Raw genomic sequence first — 26876 nt, forward strand, 5'->3', positions numbered from 1 at the left:
TAATTGTTTTTGTTTCTTTCGTCAGAATAAGGAACAAAAGTCTACTCCTTCCCCTAAGGCCTCTGGTTCCAATTGGAGACCATCTTCAAATTGGAATAAAACCAAGCCTTATAAAAAAACAAATCCAGCCCCAAGACTGCATGAAGGTGCGGCCCTCAATCCAGTTCAGCTGGTGGGGGGCAAATTGAAATTATTTCAGGAAATGCGGTCAGGTTCCGTCCAGAATCAATCAGTGGATTCAGAATATTGTGTCTCAAGGTTATCGAATAGGTTTCAGAATGAGACCTCCCGTGGGAAGAGTCTTTCTTTCTCATGTTCCAACAAATCCTGTGAAGGCTCAGGCTTTTCTGAAATGTGTTTCAGATCTAGAGCTTTCAGGGGTGATTGTTCCAGTTCCTCTACAGGAACAGGGTTTGGGGTTCTATTCAAATCTATTCATTGTCCCAAAGAAAGAGAATTCTTTCAGACCAGTTCTGGATCTGAAACTTTTAAATCATTTTTAAGAGTTCCAACTTTCAAGATGGTGACTATAAGGACTACTCTGTCTTTTGTTCAGCAAGGGCATTTTATGTCCACAATAGACTTACAGGATGCTTATCTTCATATTCCAATTCATCCACACCACTATCGGTTTCTGAGATTCTCTTTTCTAGACAAGCAGTCCAGTACCAGTTTGTCGCTCTTCCATTTGGCCTAGCGACAGCTCCAAGAATCTTTTCAACGGTTCTCGATGCTCTTCTATCTGTAATCAGAGAGCAGGGTATTGCAGTGTTTCCTTATTTGGATGATATCTTGGTACTAGCTCAGTCTTTAAATTTAGCAGAATCTCACACGAAACAACTAGTGTTTCTTCAAAGGCATGGTTGGAGGCTCATTTTACAAAAGAGTTTCTTGATTTCTCAAACAAGGGTCACCTTTTTAGGTTTCCAGATAGATTCAGTGTCCATGACTCTGTCTTTAACAGACAAGAGTCAAATTAAATTGGTTTTAGCTTGTCTAAACCTTCAGTCTCGATCGTTCCCTTCAGTGGCTATGTGCATGGAAGTTTTAGGTCTTATGACTGCAGCATCAGACGCGATCCCCTTTGCTTGTTTTCATATGAGACCTCTGCAGCTTTGCATGCTGAATCAATGATGCAGGGATTACACTCGGATATCACAACTGATATACTTAAATCCCAACATTCAACTCTCTCTGTCATGGTGGTTGGACCATCATCGGATTTTGTTCGTCCTTCTTGGACTGTGATCTCAACGGACACAAGTCTTTCAGGTTGGGGAGCTCTCTGGGGGTCTCTGACAGCACAAGGGGTTTGGAAACCTCAAGAGGCGAGGTTACCAATCAATATTTTAGAACTCCGTGCTATCTTCAGAGCTCTTCAGGCTTGGCCTCTGTTAAAGAGAGAACTTTTCATTCGTTTTTAGACAGACAATATCACAACAGTGGCATATGTCAATCATCAGGGAGGGACTCGCAGCTCCTTAGCAATGAAAGAAGTATCTTGAATACTTTCTTGGGCGGAGTCCAAATCTTGTCTAATTTCTGTGATTTATATTCCAGGTGTAGACAATTGGGAAGCAGATTATCTCAGTCGTCAGACTTTGCATCCGGGGGAGTGGTCTCTCCATCCAGATGTGTTTCTTCAAATTGTACAAATGTGGGGTCTTCCAGAAATAGATTTGATGGCCTCTAGTTTGAACAAGAAATGTCCCAGATATCTTTCAAATCCAAGGATCCTCAGGCAGAGATGGTGGATGCTTTAGCAGTTCCTTGGTTTTACCAACCTGCTTACATTTTTCCACCTCTAGTTCTTCTTCCAAGGGTGATCTCCAAGATCATAATAGAACAATCTCATGTGTTTCTGATAGCACCAACATGGCCTCACAGGTTCTGGTATGCGGATCTTGTCAGGATGTCCTGTTGCCAGCCTTGGCCACTTCCTTTAAGGTCAGACCTTTTTGTTTCAAGGGCTGTTTTTCCATTCGGATCTCAAATTTCTAAATTTGATGGTATGGAAATTGAACGCTTCGTTCTTAGTCATAGAGGTTTCTCTGACTCAGTGATTAACACTATGTTATAGGCTCTTAAGTCTGTTTCTTTCGGTTTTATTTCATAGAACGATTGCTAAACTTCCTGATATTCACTGTTTTGTTCAGGCTTTGGTTCGTATCAAACCCGTTATTAAGTCTATTTCTCCTCGGAGTCTGAATTTGGTTTTAAGGATTTTGCAGGCTCCTCCTTTTGAGCCTATGTATTCTTTGGATATTAAACTACTTTCTTGGAAAGTATTGTTTCTTTTGGCTATCTCTTCTGCTACCTGAGTTTCTGAGTTGTCTGCTCTCTCTTGTGAGTCTCCTTATCTGATATTCCATCACAATAAAGCTGTTTTGAAGACTTTGTTTACATTTTTGCCTAAGGTTGTGAATTCTAACAACATTAGTAAGGAAATTGTTGTTCCTTCCTTGTGTCCTAATCCTAAGAATTCTCTTGAGAGATCTCTACATTCTTTGGATGTGGTAAGAGCTTTGAAATACTATGTTGAGGCTACTAAGGATTTCAGGAAGAATACTAGTTCATTTGTTATTTTCTCTGGTTCCAGGAAAGGTCACAAAGCCTCTGCCATTTCTTTGGCATCTTGGTTGAAACTTTTGATTCACAAGGCTTATTCGAGGCGGGGTAATCTCCGCTTCAAAGAATTACAGCTCATTCTACTAGATTAGTTGCCACTTCTTGGGCTTTCAAGAATGGAGCTTCAGTTGATCAGATTTGCAAAGCAGCAACTTGGTCTTCTTTGTATGCATTTACTAAATTTTACAATTTTGATGTATTTGCTAAATTTAAGAAAACTTATTTATTATTTGGATTAATTTTTTTCAGAGGATACGTCACTAGCTTATGGACTCTTGCCACTTACATGAAAGAAAACATAATTTATGTAAGAACTTACCTGATAAATTCATTTCTTTCATAGTGGCAAGAGTCCATGAGACCCACCCTATTTTTTGGTGGTTATGATTTTTTTTTGTATAAAAGCACATTACTTTTTTCCAGTTCCTCTTTTTGTATGCTTTTTTACTCCTTTTTACACCTCACTACTTGGCTATACATTAAAACTGAGGTATGTGTGGTGGGAGGTGTATTTATAGGCATTTTGAGGCTTGGGAAACTTTGCCCCCTCCTGGTAGGAATGTATATCCCATACGTCACTAGCTCATGGACTCTTGCTCCTATGAAAGAAATGCATTTATCAGGTAAGTTCTTACATAAATTATGTTTTTCTTGCAGTGTGGGCCAGATCCAAATTTAGTCTCAGTGCCTGCCAATCCCAGGAAGTGGAAAGTACTCGTATAGGAGCTGCCAGGGGATACTTAAGGGCTCTTTAGAATATTGTTTGCAGTAATGTACTTCAGGCAGGTTCTGTACACTATTATGACATACAAATCACTAACATCTGTTTATGTTCAACAGCACAAATAATATTTTTTTACATAGGCAAAACTTCAAGACATTACATGTCCTATTGTACTCCATGTTTTCTTTTCTCTTGTTAAGTGTAGTCAGTCCACGGGTCATCCATTACTTATGGAATATATCTCTTCCTAACAGGAAGCTGCAAGAGGATCACCCAAGCAGAGCTGCTATATAGCTCCTCCCCTCACATGTCATATTCAGTCATTCTCTTGCAGCCTAACTAAAGATAGGTCGCTGTGAGAGGTCTGTGCTGTTTTTTAACTAAGTTTATTTCTACAATCAAAAGTTTGTTATTTTAAATGGCACCGGAGTGTGCTGTTTGTTCTCAGGCAGTATTAGAAGAAGAATCTGCCTGCGTTTTCTATGATCTTAGCAGACGTAACTAAGATCCACTGGCTGTTCTCATCTGAGGAGTGAGGTAACTTCAGAAAAGGGGAATAGCATGCAGGGCCCCCCTGCAAACGAGGTATGTGCAGTAAATTATTTTTCTGAGGAATGGAATTGACTGAGAAAATACTGCTGATACCAATGTAAAGTAAGTTCAGCCTTAAATGCAGTGATAGCGACTGGTATTAGGCTGATGAGTGTGTGTACACTGAATGTATTTTTCTAAGGAATGGAATTGACTCTGAAAATACTGTTAATACTGAAGTAATGTATGAGCCTTAACTGCAGTAAAAGCGACTGGTAGCAGGCTTATTAATAACAATTCATAATTTTTCAAATGTATGTTTAAAACGTTTACTGGCATAGAAACAGTTATCTGAGCTTCCCCACTGTTGTAATATGAGTGGGAGGGGCCTATTTTAGCGCTTTTTTGCGCAGTAAAAATTCAGTCACAATCTGTCTACTTCATCCTCCATGATCCAGATCGTCTCTAGAGAGCTCAGGGGTCTTCAAAATTCATTTTGAGGGAGGTAATCAGTCACAGCAGACCTGTGACAGTGTGTTTTAACTGTGATAAAAACGTTAATTATTAAATTGTTATCCGTTTTTGGGTATTAAGGGGTTAATCATCCATTTGCTGGTGGGTGCAGTCCTTTGCTAACTTAATACATCTACTGTGAAAAATTGGTTGCTATAACTATTTTGGTTCATTGTTATTTCAACTGTGACAGCTTTTTGTGCTTCTTAAAGGCACAGTAGCGTTTTTTATATTGCTTGTAAATTTATTTAGAAAAGTATTTCCAAGCTTGCTAGTCTCATTGCTAGTCTGTTTAAACATGTCTGACACAGATGAATCTCTTTGTTCACTATGTTTAAAGGCCAATGTGGAGCCCAATAGAAATTTGTGTACTAATTGCATTGATGTTACTTTAAATAAAAGTCAATCTTTACATGTAAAGAAATTATCACCAGACAACGAGGGGGAAGTTATGCCGACTAACTCTCCTCACGTGTCAGTACCTTCGCCTCCCGCTCAGGAGGTGCGTGATTTTGTGGCGCCAAGTACATCAAGGAGGCCCTTACAAATCACTTTACAAGACATGGCTACTGTTATGATAGAAGTATTATCTAAATTACCAGAATTAAGAGGCAAGCGCGATAGCTCTGGGTTAAGGACAGAGCGCGCGGATGAGGTGAGAGCCATGTCAGATACTGCGTCACAGTTTGCAGAACATGAAGACGGAGAGCTTCATTCTGTGGGTGACGGATCTGATCCAGGGAGACTGGATTCAGAGATTTCTAATTTTAAATTTAAGCTTGAGAACCTCCACATATTGCTAGGGGAGGTATTAGCGACTCTGAATGATTGTAACACGGTTGCAATTCCAGAAAAATTATGTAGGTTGGATAAATACTATGCGGTACCGGTGTGTACTGACGTGTTTCCTATACCTAAAAGGCTTACAGAGATTATTAGCAAGGAGTGGGATAGACCTGGTGTGCCTTTTTCCCCTCCTCCCATATTTAGGAAAATGTTTCCTATAGACGCCACCACACGAGACTTATGGCAGACGGTCCCTAAGGTGGAGGGAGCAGTTTCTACTTTAGCTAAGCGTACCACTATCCCGGTGGAGGATAGTTGTGCCTTTTCAGATCCAATGGATAAGAAATTAGAGGGTTACCTTAAGAAAAAGTTTGTTCAACAAGGTTTTATATTACAGCCCCTTGCATGCATTGCGCCTGTCACTGCTGCGGCGGCATTCTGGTTTGAGTCTCTGGAAGAGGCCATTCGCACAGCTCCATTGGATGAAATTATGAACAAGCTTAAAGCACTTAAGCTAGCTAACGCATTTGTTTCTGATGCCGTCGTACATTTAACTAAACTTACGGCTAAGAACTCCGGATTCGCCATCCAAGCGCGCAGAGCGCTATGGCTTAAATCCTGGTCAGCTGACGTGACTTCTAAATCTAAATTGCTTAATATTCCTTTCAAAGGGCAGACCTTATTCGGGCCCGGCTTGAAAGAAATTATAGCTGACATTACGGGAGGTAAGGGCCATGCTCTACCTCAGGACAGGGCCAAATCAAAGGCCAAACAGTCTAATTTTCGTGCCTTTCGTAACTTCAAGGCAGGAGCAGCATCAACTTCCTCCGCTCCAAAACAGGAAGGAGCTGTTGCTCGTTACAGGCAGGGCTGGAAAGTTAACCAGTCCTGGAACAAGGGCAAGCAGGCCAAGAAACCTGCTGCTGCCCCTAAGACAGCATGAAGAGAGGGCCCCCTATCCGGAAACGGATCTAGTGGGGGGCAGACTTTCTCTCTTCGCCCAGGCTTGGGCAAGAGATGTCCAGGATCCCTGGGCGTTGGAGATCATATCTCAGGGATATCTCCTGGACTTCAAAACTTCTCCTCCACGAGGGAGATTTCATCTTTCAAGGTTATCAGCAAACCAAATAAAGAAAGAGGCGTTTCTACGCTGTGTACAAGACCTCTTACTAATGGGGGTGATCCACCCAGTTCCGCGGACGGAACACGGGCAAGGATTCTATTCAAATCTATTTGTGGTTCCCAAGAAAGAGGGAACCTTCAGACCAATCTTGGACTTAAAAATCCTAAACAAATTCCTAAGAGTTCCATCATTCAAAATGGAAACTATTCGAACCATCCTTCCCATGATCCAAGAGGGTCAGTACATGACCACAGTGGACTTAAAGGATGCCTACCTTCACATACCGATTCACAAGGATCATTATCGGTACCTAAGATTTGCTTTCCTAGACAGGCATTACCAGTTTGTAGTTCTTCCCTTTGGATTAGCTACGGCTCCAAGAATCTTTACAAAAGTTCTGGGCTCACTTCTGGCGGTACTAAGACCGCGAGGCATAGCGGTGACTCCGTACCTAGACGACATTCTGATACAAGCGTCAAGTTTTCAAACTGCCAAGTCTCATACAGAGATAGTTCTGGCATTTCTGAGGTCGCATGGGTGGAAGGTGAACGTGGAAAAGAGTTCTCTATTACCACTTACAAGGGTTCCCTTTCTAGGGACTCTTATAGATTCTGTAGAGATGAAAATTTACATGACAGAGGCCAGGTTATCAAAACTTCTAAATGCTTGCAGTGTCCTTCATTCCATTCCACACCCGTCAGTAGCTCAGTGCATGGAAGTAATCGGCTTAATGGTAGCGGCAATGGACATAGTACCATTTGCGCGCCTGCATCTCAGACCGCTGCAATTGTGCATGCTAAGTCAGTGGAACGGGGATTACTCAGATTTGTCCCCCCTACTAAATCTGGATTAAGAGACCAGAGATTCTCTTCTATGGTGGCTTTCTCGGCCACATCTGTCCAAGGGGATGACCTTTCGCAGGCCAGATTGGACGATTGTAACAACAGACGCCAGCCTTCTAGGCTGGGGCGCAGTCTGGAACTCCCTGAAGGCTCAGGGATTATGGACTCAGGAGGAGAAACTCCTCCCAATAAATATTCTGGAATTAAGAGCAATATTCAATGCTCTCCTAGCTTGGCCTCAGTTAGCAACTCTGAGGTTCATCAGATTTCAGTCGGACAACATCACGACTGTGGCTTACATCAACCATCAAGGGGGAACCAGAAGTTCCCTAGCGATGTTGGAAGTCTCAAAGATAATTCGCTGGGCAGAGTCTCACTCTTGCCACCTGTCAGCGATTTACATCCCAGGCGTGGAGAACAGGGAGGCGGATTTTCTAAGTCGCCAGACTTTTCATCCGGGGGAGTGGGAACTTTATCCGGAGGTCTTTGCTCAACTGATTCATCGTTGGGGCAAACCAGATCTGGATCTCATGGCGTCTCGCCAGAACGCCAAGCTTCCTTGTTACGGATCCAGGTCCAGGGACCCGGGAGCGGTGCTGATAGATGCTCTGACAGCCCCTTGGGTCTTCAACATGGCTTATGTGTTTCCACCATTTCCGATGCTTCCTCGTTTGATTGCCAAGATCAAACAGGAGAGAGCTTCGGTGATTCTGATAGCGCCTGTGTGGCCACGCAGGACCTGGTATGCAGACCTAGTGGACATGTCGTCCTGTCCACCGTGGTCTCTGCCTCTGAGACAGGACCTTCTAATTCAGGGTCCTTTCAACCATCCAAATCTAATTTCTCTGAGGCTGACTGCATGGAGATTGAACGCTTGATTCTATCAAAGCGTGGCTTCTCGGAGTCGGTTATTGATACCTTAATACAGGCTAGGAAGCCTGTTACCAGAAAAATTTACCATAAGATATGGCGTAAATATTTATATTGGTGCGAATCCAAGAGTTACTCATGGAGTAAGGTTAGGATTCCTAGGATATTGTACTTTCTACAAGAGGGTTTAGAAAAGGGCTTATCTGCTAGTTCGTTAAAAGGACAGATTTCTGCTCTGTCTATTCTTCTACACAAACGTCTGGCTGAAGTTCCAGACGTTCAGGCTTTTTGTCAGGCTTTAGCTAGGATTAAGCCTGTGTTTAAGACTGTTGCTCCGCCGTGGAGCTTAAACTTAGTTATTAACGTTCTTCAAGGCGTTCCATTTGAACCCCTTCATTCCATTGATATCAAGCTGTTATCCTGGAAGGTTCTGTTTTTGATGGCTATTTCCTCGGCTCGAAGAGTCTCTGAGTTATCTGCCTTACATTGTGATTCTCCTTATCTGATTTTTCATTCAGACAAGGTAGTTCTGCGTACTAAACCTGGGTTCTTACCTAAGGTAGTTACTAACAGGAATATCAATCAAGAGATTGTTGTTCCATCACTGTGTCCTAACCCTTCTTCAAAGAAGGAACGACTTTTGCATAATCTGGACGTAGTCCGTGCCCTGAAGTTCTATTTGCAGGCAACTAAAGATTTTCGTCAAACTTCTTCCCTGTTTGTCGTTTACTCTGGACAGAGAAGAGGTCAAAAGGCTTCGGCTACCTCTCTCTCTTTTTGGCTTCGTAGCATTATACGTTTAGCCTATGAGACTGCTGGACAGCAGCCTCCTGAAAGGATTACAGCTCATTCTACTAGAGCTGTGGCTTCCACCTGGGCCTTTAAAAATGAGGCCTCTGTTGATCAGATTTGCAAGGCTGCAACTTGGTCTTCACTTCACACTTTTTCAAAATTTTACAAATTTGACACTTTTGCTTCTTCGGAGGCTATTTTTGGGAGAAAGGTACTTCAGGCAGTGGTTCCTTCTGTTTAATGTTCCTGCCTTGTTCCTCCCTTCATCCGTGTACTTTAGCTTTGGTATTGGTATTCCATAAGTAATGGATGACCCGTGGACTGACTACACTTAACAAGAGAAAACATAATTTATGCTTACCTGATAAATTTATTTCTCTTGTAGTGTAGTCAGTCCACGGCCCGCCCTGTCTTTAAGGCAGATCTAAATTTTAATTAAACTCCAGTCACCACTGCACCCTATGGTTTCTCCTTTCTCGTCTGCTTTGGTCGAATGACTGAATATGACATGTGAGGGGAGGAGCTATATAGCAGCTCTGCTTGGGTGATCCTCTTGCAGCTTCCTGTTAGGAAGAGATATATTCCACAAGTAATGGATGACCCGTGGACTGACTACACTACAAGAGAAATAAATTTATCAGGTAAGCATAAATTATGTTTTTTCCAAATGCGGTCCTGCAGATTTTATCTGTATTTTGATACAACAATGGAGATCCTTTAGAGATAAGATATATTGGTATCTCTTGTATACCTGTGTGATTTATGTGCACAAAGGTTCTTTCATGCAGATACTGAACATTGGTCATGAATATTTTTACTATCAGTAGAGATCCTTTAGAGATGAGATCTATTATCTTTTTTTTATACCATTATATGAGTGATTTATATGTATGCACAAACGTTTATCATGCAGACACTGAGCATTAATTATGAATATTTTCATTGAATATTCACTTTGTATATTTACTATGTGAGTATATGCAGTCTTTGCTTATTCTGGATATGGATTTACAAGTATCTAATGTGTACCTGCTGGTCGATATGTGCTGCTCCTTTAGTCAAGAAGGCCACATGTCAGTCTAAATATGTAAACATGCTTAAGTAGGTACATGTATACTACATTCAAGAGTGAGTGTTTTTGTCCTCCTTATTGGCCAACGGTCCCAACTAAAAGTTACCAATGATCTTTCAGAGGCGGCAACCTTTATGAAAGAATTTGGAGGATATAGGAATAATTAATCCCAGTACCTGTGTAATCTCAGGATCAAGAGATTTTTTTTTTTAACCCAATCTGTACATTGTTCCGAGGGATTTACAATCCTGTCCTGGATTTAACATCCCTAAACGTATTGGGAACATTTCTCACTTTTTTTTTTCCCTTAAAGGGAAACCAGAATTGTTATTATTTAAAAGATAGATAATCCCTTTATTACCCATTCCCCTGTTTTGCATAACCAACACAGTTCTATTAATATACTCTTTACCTCTGTGATTATCTTGTATCTAAGCATCTTCTGACAGCTCCCTGATCACATGACTTTTTATTTATTATCTATTGACTTGCATTTTAGTCAATTAGTGATGTGTTGTGCTGACTCTTAAATAACTCTATGGGCTTGAGCACTATGTTATCTATATAGCCCACATGAACTAGCAGTCTCCTGTTGTGAAAAGCAAATAAAAAAGCATGTGATAAGAGGCTGTCTTTAGTGGCTTAGAAACAGGCAGACATTTAGAGGTTTAAATGTTAAAAAGTATATCAATATAACTATGTTTGTTGTGCAAAGCTGGTGAATGGTTAGTAAAGGCATTATCTATCTTTTTAAACCGTAACAATTTTGGTGTAGACTGTCCCTTTTAATCCAAAGGGTCATGTTAATAGCTATTATAGACCTCAAGGATTTTCATCTGCACATCCCTATAAACAGTGATTATTTTTAGTTCCTGAGGTTTGTATATCTGCAAAACTCTACAAGTTAGTTACTCTGTGTAGGATACAATCTTGCCGGTGATCAGAATCAGGACATTTCAGTTGCTCCTTATCTGGTTGATTTCTAGTGCAAGCTTATTTACTGTCAATAGCTATTGCTCATACTCTCAAACTCCTTTCTTTTTTCAAGACAATATTTGGAGTATCAATGTACCTAAAGCTCCTTATATCCTGCTATAAGGGTAGCATTTACAGGAGTCATAATAGACTCAATCCTTATGCATCTAGTTCCTGACAGAACTTTGCAAACTAAAGATCAGAGGGTGTGTCTCTCCCTACTAAGAGCTACATTCCATTGGTAGCTTGGTGCATGGAGGTGGTGGGTTTTATGGTAACTGCTTCAGTCAAAGTTTCTTTTGCCCCCTGCTCTTCACTAAAGACCCGTTTAATGGCCTTGCTACCTCACACGGTCAAATAATTATGTTCATTTGGCACACAGATTGCTTTGGATTTCTCCGTCAGTCAATCTTTCTCTTGAACACAAAATCTGTAGACATCCTTCCTATCTCTAATTTAATTGCGTGGAGTTTGAACGATTAGTTTGGGAACATAGTGTTCTTTGATTGTCATTAAATCTTTGATGCAGGCCAGAAAACCTGTAACACAGGAGATTTATCACAAGATTGGAAGACATATTCTGAGTGGTGTTCTTCCAGAGGGTTTTCTTGGTATTCCTTTTGGTTTCCTAGAATCCTTCAATTTTCTCAGGATAGCCTTGACAAGGGTTTGTCCACTAACTTCTAAATGGTTTAATTTCTGCTATATACAGTATCTTTTCATAGGAAGTTGGCTAAACTTTAGTTACATAGAATTAAGACTACTGATGGAACATATTTCTCATCCTGGAATCTAAACTTACTTTTCTCTGTATTACAAGGTTCTTTTGAACCATTGCATTCCACTATCATCAACTATTATCTTGGAAAGTACTCTTACTATTAGAAATATTTTCAGCAAAAAGAGTTTCTGAATTGTCAACCTTGTTTTGTGGTTCTACATTTCTCACTATTCACAAAGTGAAGACTATACTTTGTACTAAATATGATTTTTTTTTTCCTAAGGAAAATACCATCAAGAGATGGTTGTTCCTTCATTGTTTTCAGTTCATGCTAACTCTAGGTAGCGGATATTACATAATTTAAATGTAGTAAACACTATCTTCAAGCAGCTAAAAGATAACTTCTTGTTTGTTTTTTCACTACTGAGTTTAGTAAGGGCCAGATAGCTATTAAGATAGTGTTGACTTCTTGACTCATAAAAAGGGATTCAAGACTTTCTTGAAGACGGGAAGGTCGCCTTCGAAGAGTATTACAGCTCTTTCTACAAGAACAATTGCAGCATTGTGGGCTGCAACATGTCTTCTCTGCGTACTTTTTTCTGAGTTTATCGTTTTAAGGTTTTGCTTTCTTTCTTATGACATGGAGAGTCCACAACGTTATTTCAATTACTAGTGGGATATTCAACTTGTGGCCAGCAAGAGGAGGCAAAGAGCACCCCAGTAAAGCTGTTAAGTGTAACTTCCCTTACCCATAATCCCCAGTCATTCTCTTTGCCTCTGTCAATGGAGGATGTGCAAAGTTGGTGTCTAAAGATAGTTAAACCTTTTATGGGTACTTTTCCCTGCAAGCAAGGATTGCTGTGTCCACGTCAATCTCTTCAGTAAGAGTAGTGGTGACTATTAGCAGTTAAGGCGAGGTTGCCTTTGCTTTATTTCTAACATTATTGCTACCCCTTATAGAAAGCCAGGGTTGGTTACTCTGTTCTTTCTTTTTCTACAGGTCCCTGTTAGCGGTCAAGTGCGGCTATCAGACCAGTAGCTGCTGTGCCTGCTCCACAGCAGAAGTTTCCTGAGGGTAAGTCCTTTTATTTATATTTCTTAGACGGAGATATTTTCGAAGGAGGACTGGGATATTCAGGGTCACAGTGGGACCTGCTTCTTACTACCCTCAGAAGGTATTTATTTATTCTTAATTTATATATCCACTGTGGGATATTTGCAGCTGAGCAGCTATTTAGCTTTATGCTTGTGAAGGGATTTTGCAACTTCAATTGCCGGGCAAATTTGAGCTAAGCCCAGGCTTTATGGGTGTGGGATACGGCTTTGCTGGGCAGTCATAATTCCCATTATTTTTCCTACATGGTCTGTTTAAACAGAGGTTTAATGTGTCTAAGTGGCACAGTACATAATATCTAATTACCTCTTGTAGCGGGTTCAGTTGGTTTATGGCGCACTCAGCTTATACAGAAGTAAGCGTCTGTTTTTGCCTGCATAGTCAATGTATGTTACATTAACTCAGGCTGTTATGCCTGTCTGAATTCTCCTGCTTGTTATCGGGTATTCGTTTCCCGCTCAGGAGATGACTGCCATTGTTGGCGGATATTTTCCCGCAGATTGTCAACTAAATACTCGGGCAATTTGTGCAGCGGGATGCTCAGTAGATTTGTGCAGTTTGGGGTTGAACTTTATTTTTCTCCTCCTCTCAGGATCCGCTGACGGTGTTTAGATATTGGTGCCATTTTGGATTTTTTCGCAACGAGTTGTGCGATCTGAGTGCATTTACATCTACATTTAAGCCTAGCCTTCTAAGGATCGGGTGCATGTATATTCTGTAAGAAGGAGACTCTTATTATTAATACAATCAACTGTTTTATTAAACGTTTTTGCTGCAGAATACTTCTGAACATATTTTCTGATACATACAGTGTTTCTTCTATTTCCCTGCCATCTGGTGGCAGTTATCTGCTAATCAATGTTACTAAGGACATTTAGGGCTGAGTTGCTCATAATATTCTTATGTCCTTGTACTTTATTTTTCAAGATTATTTCTTATACAGAAATAAGGGCTGAGGTGATTATTTGTGTCATAATGAATATGTCCATGCAGATTTATTTTCAGAATGTATTCTCCTGATTCATTCTGTGTTTTGATTGTATTTGGCGCCATCTGGTGACAACTCAATTCTAGTTTAGCTCCTTTTATATTTTAAGGCGCAATCTTTTTATTCTTTTTATATTCGCAGCCCTTCTTTAATCCTTTTTTATAGGTGATTGACGCGCTGTTGAATAACTTTGTACAGACATATAATGTGCTTCAGTCTCTGATATTTGGCACTATGTCCACCTTAGTCAAGAATCAATATTCACCTGCGGGATATTATCTTTTGAATGGGAATGGAGGGTTTCTTTGTCTGTTCTGAGTACATCGCCACTCTGCTCTGGTTTCACCCGATCCTATCTGTTCTCGCAAGTTAAGCAGGGCAAGGCCTGGTCAATACCTGGATGGGAGACCACCTGGGAACTCCAGGTGCGCTAGGCTTATCGGAGGAGTATCCTATAAAGGATATCTAGGATAGGAGCAAGATTCTAAAGCTGACTAATTCTTTATCTGTGACCAACATGCAAGAGATTTTTCTAGCCTTGCAGTTCTAGCTCGCAGAGCTCTGTGACTGATGTCTTGGTCTGCGGATGTTACATCCAAATCCTATTTTCTGTTTTTGCCTTATATGGGCAAGACTTTATTTGGACCCGATCTGGCTGAAACTGTCCCATCAGGTGGAAAGCGTTCCTTTCTACCTCAGGGTTAAAGGAATTGTGTAATAAAAATGTTACACTTGGCATGAGGAAAGATCCTGTATTTTAATGATATTTTCTGCCATCTGGTGGCAAGTCAAATACTTTCATTTTTTTTTCTGTGTATTTTGTGCAGTTACTTTCCTTCATTTTAGGAGATTTCCACACACTGGAACTCCTGATGTAGTCAGTGGTTAGCATGTCTGACTTGGACTACATTGTGAGTTCAAATCTTTGGGTGCAGAGCAATCCAGGATTTCTTGAAGACGGCTGGTAGAGTACTTAGCAATCTAAGTGCCCGCAAGTTGTTTGTTTTTTATATCATAGTAGGGCCTATGAATACATTATAGATTCAGAGGTTACATATTTTTATTTTCCTAAAACTGAAGGAATTTTATTTGTCCTTGTCATATATTAAATATATACTTTAATATTTTTTTATGTTCTGGGACTTGATTAGTGTGTATGTTTTCATGTATCATTACCATTTCCTGTGTTTATAAGACTATATACCTGTGAAATGTAGCATTTGAAGTTCCCTATTTGCCTCTCTATAATGTAGAATTTTTAGCTAGAATTCTAGCTTTGCAATTTTAGCTTGCAGAGCTCTGTAACTAAAATCTTAGTTGGCAGATGTTTCATCAAGATCCATTCTTCTGTCTTTGTCATTTTTGGGCAGGACTTTAGTTGGACCTGGTTTGGCCATATTTTTTCCAGGGAAAAAGACTTTCAGTCCTCTATACAAGATATGTAACCCTAAGGGGTTGACAGAATTTTATTTTTTGTCATTTAGTAGAGACAAGTCTTTCTCTACAAACTGGAGCAATCCAGGTTTCGTTGAAGATTCTGTCTACCTTGGATTAAAAGGTTTCAATCCAAGAATCCTTCCTCTGAGTCTAGTCAGCTCTATGGAGCTTCTTTGTTCTGTGATTAGGCTTGGATCCACAATGTCACAGACCCTGGGGCTGTGGAATCGGTATCAGTGGGATACAGGATAGGATTCAAATGTTGTTCTTCTTGGGATAGATTTATCCTTTTAGGTGATCTGAGAATCCAGTGAAGAAAGAGGTCCTCGTAATCTGCGTAAAGGTCCTGTTGTGACGGATCCCCGGCTACCCCGGCTGGGTAGCTCAGCCAAACGGGTCCTTCCGCTGCCTGGAACAAGCTCCTATGTAGCCCAGGAAAGTGATTCCTATGTAGCCCAGGAAAGTGATTCTAGCAGGAGCCCACCTAAATGACTAGCCAGACTAGCATTCAGGTGAAATAAGAAATGCCTTTATTGGGAGAAACACACATCTTTTATACACACACACACATCTTGATAAAACAGGGAGACAATGCCACAGTTTTCCCACCATTCCCGCCCCTCCAGACTGACCGGCACCTCCATAGCAACCATAGTCCCACAGAATCCCAGGACACAGTGGTGACTGTTTTGGGGTGATCCCGGGGGAGCGGCGGCATTTCGGTGCCCAGATGCCGCAGTCCAAAAAGTGTCGTGATTCGTTATTGGGGACCGGAGATACAGCCCGTTGAAGTTATGGGGGTAGGGGTGTCCAAAACCCACAGTTCCCAAAGCAGCTCCCCTCCGGTAATTCCCCCACTTCTTGTCCTCCCTAGGGGCTACTAATCCCCAAAAGAGCGGAGCTCTGGGGCACATGGTTGCTGGAGCGACCAGGGGTAAAGTTAGCGGGTGTCCTGCTTTCCTGTGGCTGACAGGGAGTTCCAGGAGCCCGGACAGCCTGAGAAGGGTTAGGCGGGTGTCCGTGGTGAGTCGGCCGACCGGGAGTTCCAGGGGCCCGGCTAGCCTAGCAGGGTTTTCCTGGTCATACACCAGCTTTTCACAAGACAAGCAAACCAAAGCTTCCAGGGATTGTGGTTGCTCTGAGGAGCCCAAAACCACTGAGAAACAACAGGGGTGAGGTTATAGGGGGGGGTAGGGGTTTATCCCTTGCAGCCTGGTATCCGTGACATCTCCCCCCCTCCAGTTCGGCAGGCCCGGCTAGTTCCACATACGGGTCGGCCTGGGGATGTCCAAGGAATTTATGCCTCTTGAGTCCGCTGGAAAAGTCCGTCAGCATTCCCATTGCTTTTTCCCGGTCGGTACTGAATGTCAAAGTTAAATGGCTGCAGGGCTAGGCTCCACCTCAACAGTCTCCCATTGTCCCCAGAAACTCGGTTGAGCCATACAAGGGGATTATGGTCAGTGAGGACGATGAAGGGTCTTCCATATAGGTAGGGCTGCAACTTCTTCAAAGCCCATACCAGCGCCAGACACTCTTTCTCGACCGCCGCATAGCCTACTTCCCGGGGTAGCAGTTTTCAACTGAGGTAGGCAACGGGTGGTCCTTTCCTTCCTCGTCTGCCTGACTTAGTATGGCCCCCAACCCGAACATGGAGGCATCTGTGTGGACAGAAAGCGTTTGTCTGGGTTAGGAGCGACCAGTACTGGAGCAGAGATTAAGGCAGACTTAAGACTCTGGAAGGCTTGTTCACACATTTGGGGGACCACAGGACCTGTCGGAAGTCGTTTACAGATCAGGTCAGTCAGGGGTTTGGCAAGGGTGGTGTAATTGGGGACAAACCTCCGGTAGTAGCCTACAGTACCCAGAAAGGCAAGGACTTGGGTTTTGGTCCTGGGGGTGGGCCAGTTAGCCACTACCTTGACTTTGGCCGGTTCGGGTCGCTGCTTACCGCAGCCAACTCGGTGGCCCAAGTATTGAACCTCCGAGTGCCCAATGGTACACTTATCTGGCTTCAAGGTTAGTCCGGCGGCTCGAAGACAATCTAAGACGCCTAGGTGGACCAGATGGTCCTCCCAGGTCTTGCTATAGATAGCGATGTCATCCAGGTATGCACAGGCATAGTCCTGGAGGCCATCTAACAGGCGGTCTACCATTCTTTGGAAAGTGGCTGGGGCTTTCTTCATTCCAAACGGCATGACCTTAAACTGGTATAAGCCGAAGGGAGTGATGAAGCAGACTTGGGGATGGACTCAGGGTCGAGGGGAATTTGCCAATAACCCTTGCAAAGGTCGAGGGTAGTCAGGAAGTGGCCCCGGGCGATTCGATCTCACAGGTCATCTACTCGGGGCATGGGATAGGCGTGAGTGGTGGTTCTGTCGTTGAGTCTACGGTAGTCAACGCAGAACCGGGTAGTTCCGTCCTTCTTAGGTACTAACACTACCAGGGAGGCCCAGGGACTGTTGGACGGTTCAATGACACCGAGGTCCAACATTCACCGGAGCTCCCGGTGCATACTTTCCCTGACGGCCTCTGGAACCCTGTAGGCAGCCTGTCGCAGGGGGGTCTGTCCTGGGGTCTCCACCCGGTGGATGGCTTTGGTGGTAAACCAAGGGACAGTAGAGAACATGTCACTTCTCTGTTCTAGGAGTCGCCGGACCTGCCTTTTCTGTCCGAGCTCTAACCTGTCGTCTAGGGATATGTCAGTAGGTCCGGGCAGCTCCGGCATTGGAAGCCTTTCAGAGTCCTCCACTGTCGGCGCACAGATAGCGGCCACATCTCTGGGTCTTTCTATGTATTCCTTCAACGTATTCACATGAAATGTCCGACGGCTCCTTTCATCTGAACACTTTGCTACCAGGTATGTGGTGTTGTTCTACAACCCGGTAGGGTCCTTGCCAAGAGGCCTGTAGCTTGTCTGTTTTGACAGGCTTCAGGGCGAGGACCTTCTGTCCCACTATCAGAGTTCGGGTACGGGCATTGTGATCGTACCATCGCTTCTGTTTGTGCTTAGAGGCCTGAAGCGTCTCACGGACCTGGGCTGCCAGGTCCTGCAGCCGGTCCCTGAGCTGGAGTACGTACCCCACAACAGAGTGCTCTTCTCCCCCTGTGGCTCCCTCCCAGTGGCCTCGTACCAAATCTAGCTGGCCCCTAACCATTCGACCATACAGTAGTTCAAAGGGGGAAAAACCTGGGGATTCCTGAGGCACCTCTCGATATGCAAAGAGGAGACGCGGCAGGAATTTTTCCCTGTCCCTGTGAGTGGCAGAGAACGCCGAAGCAGTTGCTTTAGGGTCCCGTTAAACCTCTCACACAGTCCATTTGTTTGGGGATGATAAGGGGCGCTGTGCAGGGGTTCAATTCCGCACAAATTCCAGAGTTGTTGAGTGATTTCCGCAGTGAACTGCCTTCCCTGATTGTAAACCACTTCCTGTGGGAAGCCTACCCTGGAGAATATCCGGAGCATCACATCTGCTATGGTCTCCGTCTGGATATTGGCCAAGTGGATTGCCTCTGGGTATCGGATGACATAGTCTACCACCGTAAGGATGTATTTCTTTTCTGAGGGGCTGGGCCGAGCTAATGGCCCCACGATGTCTACTGCTACTCGGCTAAAGGGTTCATCAATAATGGGCAGGGGATGGAGGGGGGCTTTCGTATGATCTCCCGTCTTTCCTACCTTTTGGCAACCCTCACAGGATTTACAGTATTCCTTAATATCGGCTGTAATGCCTGGCCAGAAGAAGGTTTGAGTCAAGCGGTGGTGGGTCCTTTGTTTTCCTAAGTGGCCAGCTAAGGGAATGTCATGCCCTATTTTCAGCAGGTTGGACTGAAACTTCTTTGTTACAACCTGCTGGCATTTGGGCACCGGTCCTTTTCTCCTCTTGGAGATCCGGTACAGGAGCTCACCCTCCCACTGGAACATTTAGTCTCCGGGGCCCTGGGCGTCAGCACCTACTCGGTCTCGGCAAGGGGCTAGGGTCGGGTCGCTCAAGGTCTCTTTGGCGAAGTCGGAAGGGGTTGCCCAGGGGGGGTGTCGGCAAGTTCGGGTTTAGTGGGGACGGTCAGTCGGGGTAAGGTAGGAGTCGGGGCAGTAGGTCTTACCTGGGTCCCCAGAGTTGGTGAGGTGGCTTGGCATCTGGCCTGCTGGCGGGTAGTCACAGGGCAGGTGTCTGGAGTGGTGTCCCCCAAAAAGGCAGAGACAAGGTGGCCAAGGTCGTTTCCCAACAGGACCTCGGCAGGGATTTTTGCATAACCCCCACTTCTATATTGCGGGCGTCGGTTTTCCAGTCCAAATGGATCCAGGCTGTAGGAACCCTCAGAACAGCACCTCCTGCTACCCCTACAGCGAGGGTCCGTCCAGTGTAGCCAGAGGGGGGAACAAGGTGAGGCTGAATCAAAGAGATGGTGGCCCCCGTATCTCTCATTCCTTGAGCCGCCTGCCCATTGACCCAGACATCTTGCCAATGTTGGTGTCGGTTGTCTTGGCCCACTGAGCTGACGTGGTGCAAGACACCCACTTCTTCTGGGCAGCGGCCTGGTAGGTGCGGGCTTGAGGAGTCCCCCACAGAGTTGGTGCAGGGTTCCTTGGCGGCTGGGCTGGGGGGTTTCTTTGTCTTGTTGGGCAGTTCCGTACCACATGGCCGGGGTGTCCACACTTATAACACCCCCGGGAATTGCTGTCTCCAGCCGGGTACATAGGGGGCGGTCGGGTCTGGGGTTGCCTAAAAACTGTTGGTGGTCGGGCTGGAGCGGAGCGGGTTGCTGGTAGGAGGTCTGTGGCCGCCTGGCGCCGGGCATCCACATACTGATCGGCCAGGGCGGCAGCTTGGTCAGCTGTTTTGGGTCCCTTGTCCTTTACCCAGTGCGGTTGTAGAACTGCTCCAGGAGGAGGAGTTGAACAGCTTCATCTAGGGTGGTGATGTGGCACCCAGGAGTTCAAGGACCGAGCTAAGCAGTGGGCAAACTCGGTATACGGCTGCTCCTCTTGTCTTTGTAGCCCCCAGAATCTTAGCCGGTGAGCCTCTGGTGTGAGTCCATACCGGGCAAGGATACGCTCCTTCACCCGGTCATAGTTGTCTTGGTCCTCGGAAGGGACAGTGTGGAAAGCCTCCAGGGCCCTACTGGACAGTTTCCCAATGGGCTCGAACAGCTTAAGCGGTCAATATCCTCGCTCTCATCATCCTGGAATGTTCGGAAAGCCCCCTGAGGTAGTTTCTTGGGCCGTGAATGGGAGTCCAGGGGATCCGGCATGACCCCCCCCCATAGACTTTTGAACCTCCAATATATGTACCTTGGTGGCGTCAGTCACTATCCGAGTAATGATCTCCTCGGGAGGGGGGGGGGGTTAGGTCCATAGTGAGCGAGTTGCCACTGTAATCCCATGAGTGGAGGCTGTACTTGGCCGTCCTCGGCTTTGGTCGCTGTCCGACCCACCAGCCTGTTCGCTAGCCCGATCATCCTCCATCAGTTCGGCTACGAGTACTGCCTTTGTCTTGTTGCCAGCGACTTTCCCTCTAGCCTGCAGCAATGTTATCAATTCTTCCTTCCGGAGCCCATGGTACTGCTGCATCCGGCAAGATCTTCAGTTGGTGGTTTGGACGTTCCAGGTAGACAGAAGCATCCCACCGCTGCCAACCAATGTGACGGACTACCCCGGCTGGGTAGGTCCGCCAAACGGGTCCTTCCGTTGCCTGGAACAAGTTGCTATGTAGCCCAGGAAAGTGATTCCTATGTAGCCCAGGAAAGTGATTCTAGCAGGAGCCTACCTAAATGACTAGACAGACTAGCATTCAGGTGAAGAAAAGAACTGCCTTTATTGGGACAAACACACATCTTTTATACACGCACACATCTTGATAAAACAGGGAGACAATGACACAGTTTTCCCGCCATTCCCGCCCCACCAGACTGACCGGCGCCTCCATAACAACCATAGTCCCACAGAATCCCAGGACACAGTGGTGACGGTGGCGGCGTGATTCGTTATTGGGGACCGGAGATACAGCCCGTTGAAGTTACGGGGTTAGGGGTGTCCAAAACCCACAGTTCCCAAAGCAGCTCCCCTCCGGTAATTCCCCCACTTCTTGTCCTCCCTAGGGGCTACTAATCCCCAAAAGAGTGGAGCTCTGGGGCACATGGTTGCTGGAGCGACCAGGGGTAAAGTTAGCGGGTGTCCTGCTGTCCTGTGGCCGACCGGGAGTTCCAGGAGCCCGGACAGCTTGAGAGGGGTTAGGCGGGTGTCCGTGGTGAGGCGGCCGTCCGGGAGTTCCAGGGGCCCAGCCAGCCTAGGATGGTTTTCCTGGTCATACACCAGCTTTTCACAAGACAAGCAAACCAAAGCTTCCAGGGATTGTGGTTGCTCTGAGGAGCCCAAAACCACTGAGAAACAACAGGGGTGAGGTTATAGGGGGTAGGGGTTTAACCCTTGCAGCCTGGTATCCGTGACACCTGTCTTCTCTGAGAGTGATCTTCCAGTTCCTGTAGAGGAAGAGGGTTGAGGATCTATTAAGATTTTTTTTTGTGGAGGAATTTTCTGTCTCCTTCAAATTTTCAGGGTCCCGTCCTTCAAAATGGAAACTATTTATTCCTTTCTTACTTTGGTTCAGGAAGGTAAGTTCATGTCGACTATAGACCTGAAGGATGTGTATCTTTTAGTTTCCATTCACTGGGATCATCGCCAATTTCTAAGGTTTGCCTTTTTGGACAAACATTTCTGGTTTATTTCACTTCCGTTTGGTCTTGCTACGGCTCCCAGAATATTTACAAAGGTTCTGGAGGCCCTTGTGGCGGTGGTCAGAACTGCAGTGTTGCTTCACTTCTCAAAAGGCTTAGGGCCTGTGGACTCGGGAGGAGTCTTCTCTTCCCATTCTCATCTTGGAGTTGAGCCTCAATTATCTTTAGTTTGGTTTATCATTTTACAGTCGGACAAAATCACCTTAGTGGCTTACTTCAACCACCAGGGAGGAACTAGGAGTTCCTTGGCCATGAAGGAAGTGCCTCGCATTGTGCAGTGGGCGGAAGCTCACAATTGTATCCTATTTCCCATCCACTTTCAAGGAGTGGACGTCTGGGAGGCGGATTTTCTGAGCAGACTGACTTTTCATCCTGGGGAGTGGACTCTCCTTCCGGAAGTGTTCTCTCAGATAACCCTCAGGTGGGGGGTTCCAGAGTGGGATCTGATGGCGTCCCGCCAAAATGCCAAGGTTCTAAAGTACGGTTCAAGGTCAAGAGATCATCAGGCCGTTCTGATAGATGCTCTAGCGGTTCCTTGGAGGTTCTCTCTGGCATATCTGTTTCCTCCGTTTGCTCTCCTTCCACGAATCATTACTCGTATCAAACATGTGTCCTCGCAGGTTCTGGTTCGCGGATCTGGTAAGGATGTCGTCTCTACTTCCTTGGAGGTTACCTCTGAGGAAGGACTTTCAAATTCAGAGTCTTTTCCTTCATTCAAACCTGGATTCTCTGAAGCTGACTGCTTGGAGATTGAACACCTAGTTCTGTCTAGATGTGGTTTTTCTGAATCGGTCATTGATACTATGCCTCAGGCTCGCAAACCTGTTACTTGCAAGATTTACCATAAGGTATGGCGTAAATATCTTTATTGGTGTGAATCTAAGGGTTTCTCCTGGAGCCAGGAACAAATTTTCTTTATTTTTTTCTTTCTTCAGGATGGCCTCTGATGGGTCAGATTTCTTCTACTCGCAGAGTTTCTGAGCTTTCAGCTCTGCAGTGTGATTCCACGTACCTTATCTTTCATGCAGAGACGGCGGTCCTTCGTACTAATTTGGGTGGTGTCGGATTGAAACATTAATCATCAAATTGTAGTTCCTTCCTTCTTTTTGTCCTAATCCTTCTCATAAGGAGTGTCTTTTGCATAATTTGGATGTTGTGCGTGCTCTAGAGTTTTTCCTTCAAGCTACTAAAGATTTTAGGCAATCTTTTGCCCTGTTTGTTGTTTTCTCTGGAAAGCGTAAAGGTCAGAAGGCCACTACTACTACTACTACTACTACTACTCTTTCTCTCTGGTTAAGAAGTATGATTCGTTTGGCTTATGAGACTGCTGGACAGCAGCCTCCTGAGAGCATTACGGCTCATTCTACTAGGGCTGTCTCTTCTTCTTTGCATACTTTTTCCAAATTCTACAAATTTGATACTTTTGCCTTGGCTGAGGCTTCTTTTGGGAGAGAGGTTCTTCAAGCGGTGGTGCCTTCTGTTGAGGTCCTCCTGCCTTTTTCTCCCTCTCTGTTCATTCCGTGTCCTCTAGCTTGGGTATTCGTTCCCACTAGTAATTGGAATGACGTCGTAGACTGTCCATGTCATAGGAAAGAAAACAAAATTTATGCTTACCTGATAAATTTCTTTCCGGACATGGAGAGTCCATGACCCCGCCCTCTTTTTTTTTAATTATAATTCGGCAGATTTTTTGAGTAAACCTCAGGCACCTTTTCACCCTTGTGTTTCTTCTTTTTCCATTTTCCTTCGGCCGAATGACTGAGGATTACGGGCAAGGGAAGTTACACTTAACAGCTTTGCTGGGGTACTCTTTGCTTCCTCCTGCTGGCCAGGAGTTGAATATCCCACTAGTAATTGGAATGACGTCGTTGAGTCTCCATGTCCGGAAAGAAATTTATCAGGTAAGCATAAATTTTGTTTTTTCGCAAGCAGCTTTTAGCAGGAAAGTCCTTCAGGCTGCAGTGTCGGCTAAATAAGAACTTCCAGAAAAAAATTGTCCCACTCTTTCCGTAACATAGACCATCAGCTTGGGTATTGATCCTTTATATCATAGAGGACTGTGGCCCATCCTCATTTTACGAAATAAAATAACATTTATGCTTACCTGCTAAATTAATTTCTTTCGGAATCATGATGGTCCATAGATCCCGCCCGTTTCTCTAATGACACTTCAACAGAACCAGCTTTATCTTTCCTATTCTCTACTTGTCTATATGTTAAACAAAGTGAGAGGGATTTTAAGCTCTGTTATTCTTGATTTCCACCTAGTGACGGGAAATATATCCCATATATTATGGAGGACTGTGGACCATCATCATTCTTAAAGAAAATAATTTGTCAGGTAAGCATAAATTGTGTTTTTTAAGAGATGGGACTTGTAGAAAATTAGCTTTATTGGGGGTCTCTATAGACATACTAGATTTTTTTTTATTATGTATATAACATCCCATTGCCAAGCAAATTCACGTGAGTTTTATTTTACTTTTACTTTTAAAACATCAACTGTGTTGTACTGCAACAAGATCACAATACATTAAAAGAACAGCCAATACTCTTTTTAAATGAGGAGTCTTGGAGGTTTGTAGCTGCTATAGGAGCTGAGATTGAGGGGTTTGAAGAACCTCCCCCCCATCCAGCTCCCTAGCATCTACACTGAGCTTCCTGGCTCAGCCCCTTTGTGATGTCACCAGGCTTCATGGGAGTGCCGCCCACTAGGCCACCAACCAATCCCCGGCCTGTAGTATGGGGATCGTGAAAACATTGTTTACCTTGTTCCCCCGCATGACGAAAAAGTCTCGTCATGTGCCTGACTAACATAACTCATCTTGCTCATCATCCCTGCTCCAAAGGGACGAAAGACTAAACCTAGGGGAGTCCAAGCATGCATATGTCTTAAGCACTCTGACTGCAGCGTTTGCAATATTGTTTATAGCAATGTTATGCATAGTTACAAAGGCTGCTGCTATAGACACATGCATGCTCCCAAGCTTTTATTAGCCTACCTAAATGTAGTCTTAAACAAAGGATACCAAGAGAACAAAGCGAATTTCATAATAAGAAGTAACTTGGAAAGGTGTTTAAAATTGTATGCTCTGTTCGAATCATAAACGTTTTTAATATTGACTTTACTATCCCTTTAACTCAGGTCCACTGAATTTCTGTAAAGTAATGGGCACAATCAAGTTGAGACCTATGTTTTCTCCTTATCTCTCTTGTTGAGGACAATTAGGGACATATATAACACAGGCAATAAAAGATTGTGAAACCTTTTTATATAGTAATGTAACAGTACTATATTCCACACAGCCTTTTCCACACTTCTATTGCCTGTTTTATAACTATCCTTAAATGCCTTTAGCAGGAGAGACTGATAAGGGGTAAATCTAGTTTAAAACATGGCAGTGCCCATTACTTTATATAAACTAAACTTTTACACTTATCTTCAGTATTTAAACAAATAACATTTTTAAAAATATATACATCTACATATACTATTTTCAGGCTAATTTTTGTTTTGAATAGATCCTTATGTCTAACATTTTTATTTATTTCTTAATATCCCTTTCAAATGTATAGGAATTGGAATTTCAACTAACCAACTTAATAATATTGTTATAGTTGTGTTTCTTTTTTATGTGCAAAGTTGAAAGAAGCCAGGTACGTGTGTTTATAGCCTATATATTAGTGTTTAATGAATGTAAGTCCTGCAATGATCGACTCTCTCCTAGCACTGCAATAAAACATCACTTAACAGGCATGACCAAGTCAATGTGTGTATTTTCTTTCTCATGGTAATAAGAGTCCACAAGACTTTATTCTTGGGAGGTACATCACCTGGCCACAAGGAATAGGCAAAGACAACCCACACCAGAGCCTTTAAGTATCCTTCCTATTTCCCTTTCCCTCCCAGTAGTTCTTTGCCTCATCAATGAGCGGGCAAGGATAGACATGTTCTGCTAATTTGAAGACAATTTCATTCTAATTTCTCCAACATTGGTGTATCCGGTCCACGGCGTCATCCATTACTTGTGGGATATTCTCCTCCCCTACAGGGAAAGGCAAGGAGAGCACACAGCAAGAGCTGTCCATATAGCTCCCCCTCTGGCTCCGCCCCCCAGTCATTCTCCTTGCCGCTCTGAACAAGTAGCATCTCCACGGGGATGGTGAGGAGTTTGTGGTGTTGTAGTTTTTTATTTCTTCTATCAAGAGTTGGATAATTCCTTCATAGTTTTTCACATATTCAGTAATAAAGTGTGCCCTGTTTAACATTTAAAGAGACAGTAACGGTTTTGTTTTAAAACGGTTTTTGTACTTTATTAACCAGTTTAAGCCTGTTTAACATGTCTGTACCTTCTGATAGATCATGTTCTGTATGTATGGTAGCCAATGTGGTTCCTCCTTCAAATATATGTGATAATTGTGCCATAGCGTCCAAACACAGTAAGGACAGTATTGTCACAAATAGTAAGGTTGCCCAGGATGATTCCTCAGATGAAGGAAGTAGAGATAGTTCTACATCTTCTCCTTCTGTGTCTATACCAGTTATGCCCGCGCAGGCGACCCCTAGTACTTCTAGCGCGCCAATGCTTGTTACTATGCAACAATTGACGGCAGTAATGGATAACTCCATAGCTAATATTTTATCCAAAATGCCAGCATTTTAGAGAAAGCGTGATTGCTCTGTTTTAAACACTGTAGAGCAGGAGGGCGCTGATGATATTTTTTCTGTCATACCCTCACACCAGTCTGAAGTGGCAGTGAGGGAGGTTTTCTCAGATGGAGAAATTTCTGATACAGGAAGAATTTCTCAGCAGGCAGAACCTGATGTTGTGACATTTAAATTTAAATCAGAGCATCTCCGCGCATTACTTAAGGAGGTGCTATCTACTCTGGATGATTGTGACAATCTGGTCATCCCAGAAAACTTGTGCAAGATGGACAAGTTCCTAGAGGTCCCGGTGCACCCTGATGCCTTTCCGATACCTAAACGGGTGGCGGACATAGTGAATGAGTGGGAGAACCCAGGCA

General features: G+C 44.0%; 1 protein-coding gene and 1 pseudogene across 1 annotated transcript in view; both read left to right on the forward strand.

Annotated features, from left to right (window-relative positions):
* C8H1orf174 (chromosome 8 C1orf174 homolog) overlaps window positions 1–26876 on the forward strand; it is a 177627-nt gene that overhangs the window by 42011 nt on the left and 108740 nt on the right. The window lies entirely within an intron of this gene.
* Window positions 13998–14116, forward strand: LOC128639339 (uncharacterized; annotated as a pseudogene).

This window comes from Bombina bombina, chromosome 8 (genome assembly GCF_027579735.1).
Source record: "Bombina bombina isolate aBomBom1 chromosome 8, aBomBom1.pri, whole genome shotgun sequence".
Taxonomy (NCBI): domain Eukaryota; kingdom Metazoa; phylum Chordata; class Amphibia; order Anura; family Bombinatoridae; genus Bombina; species Bombina bombina.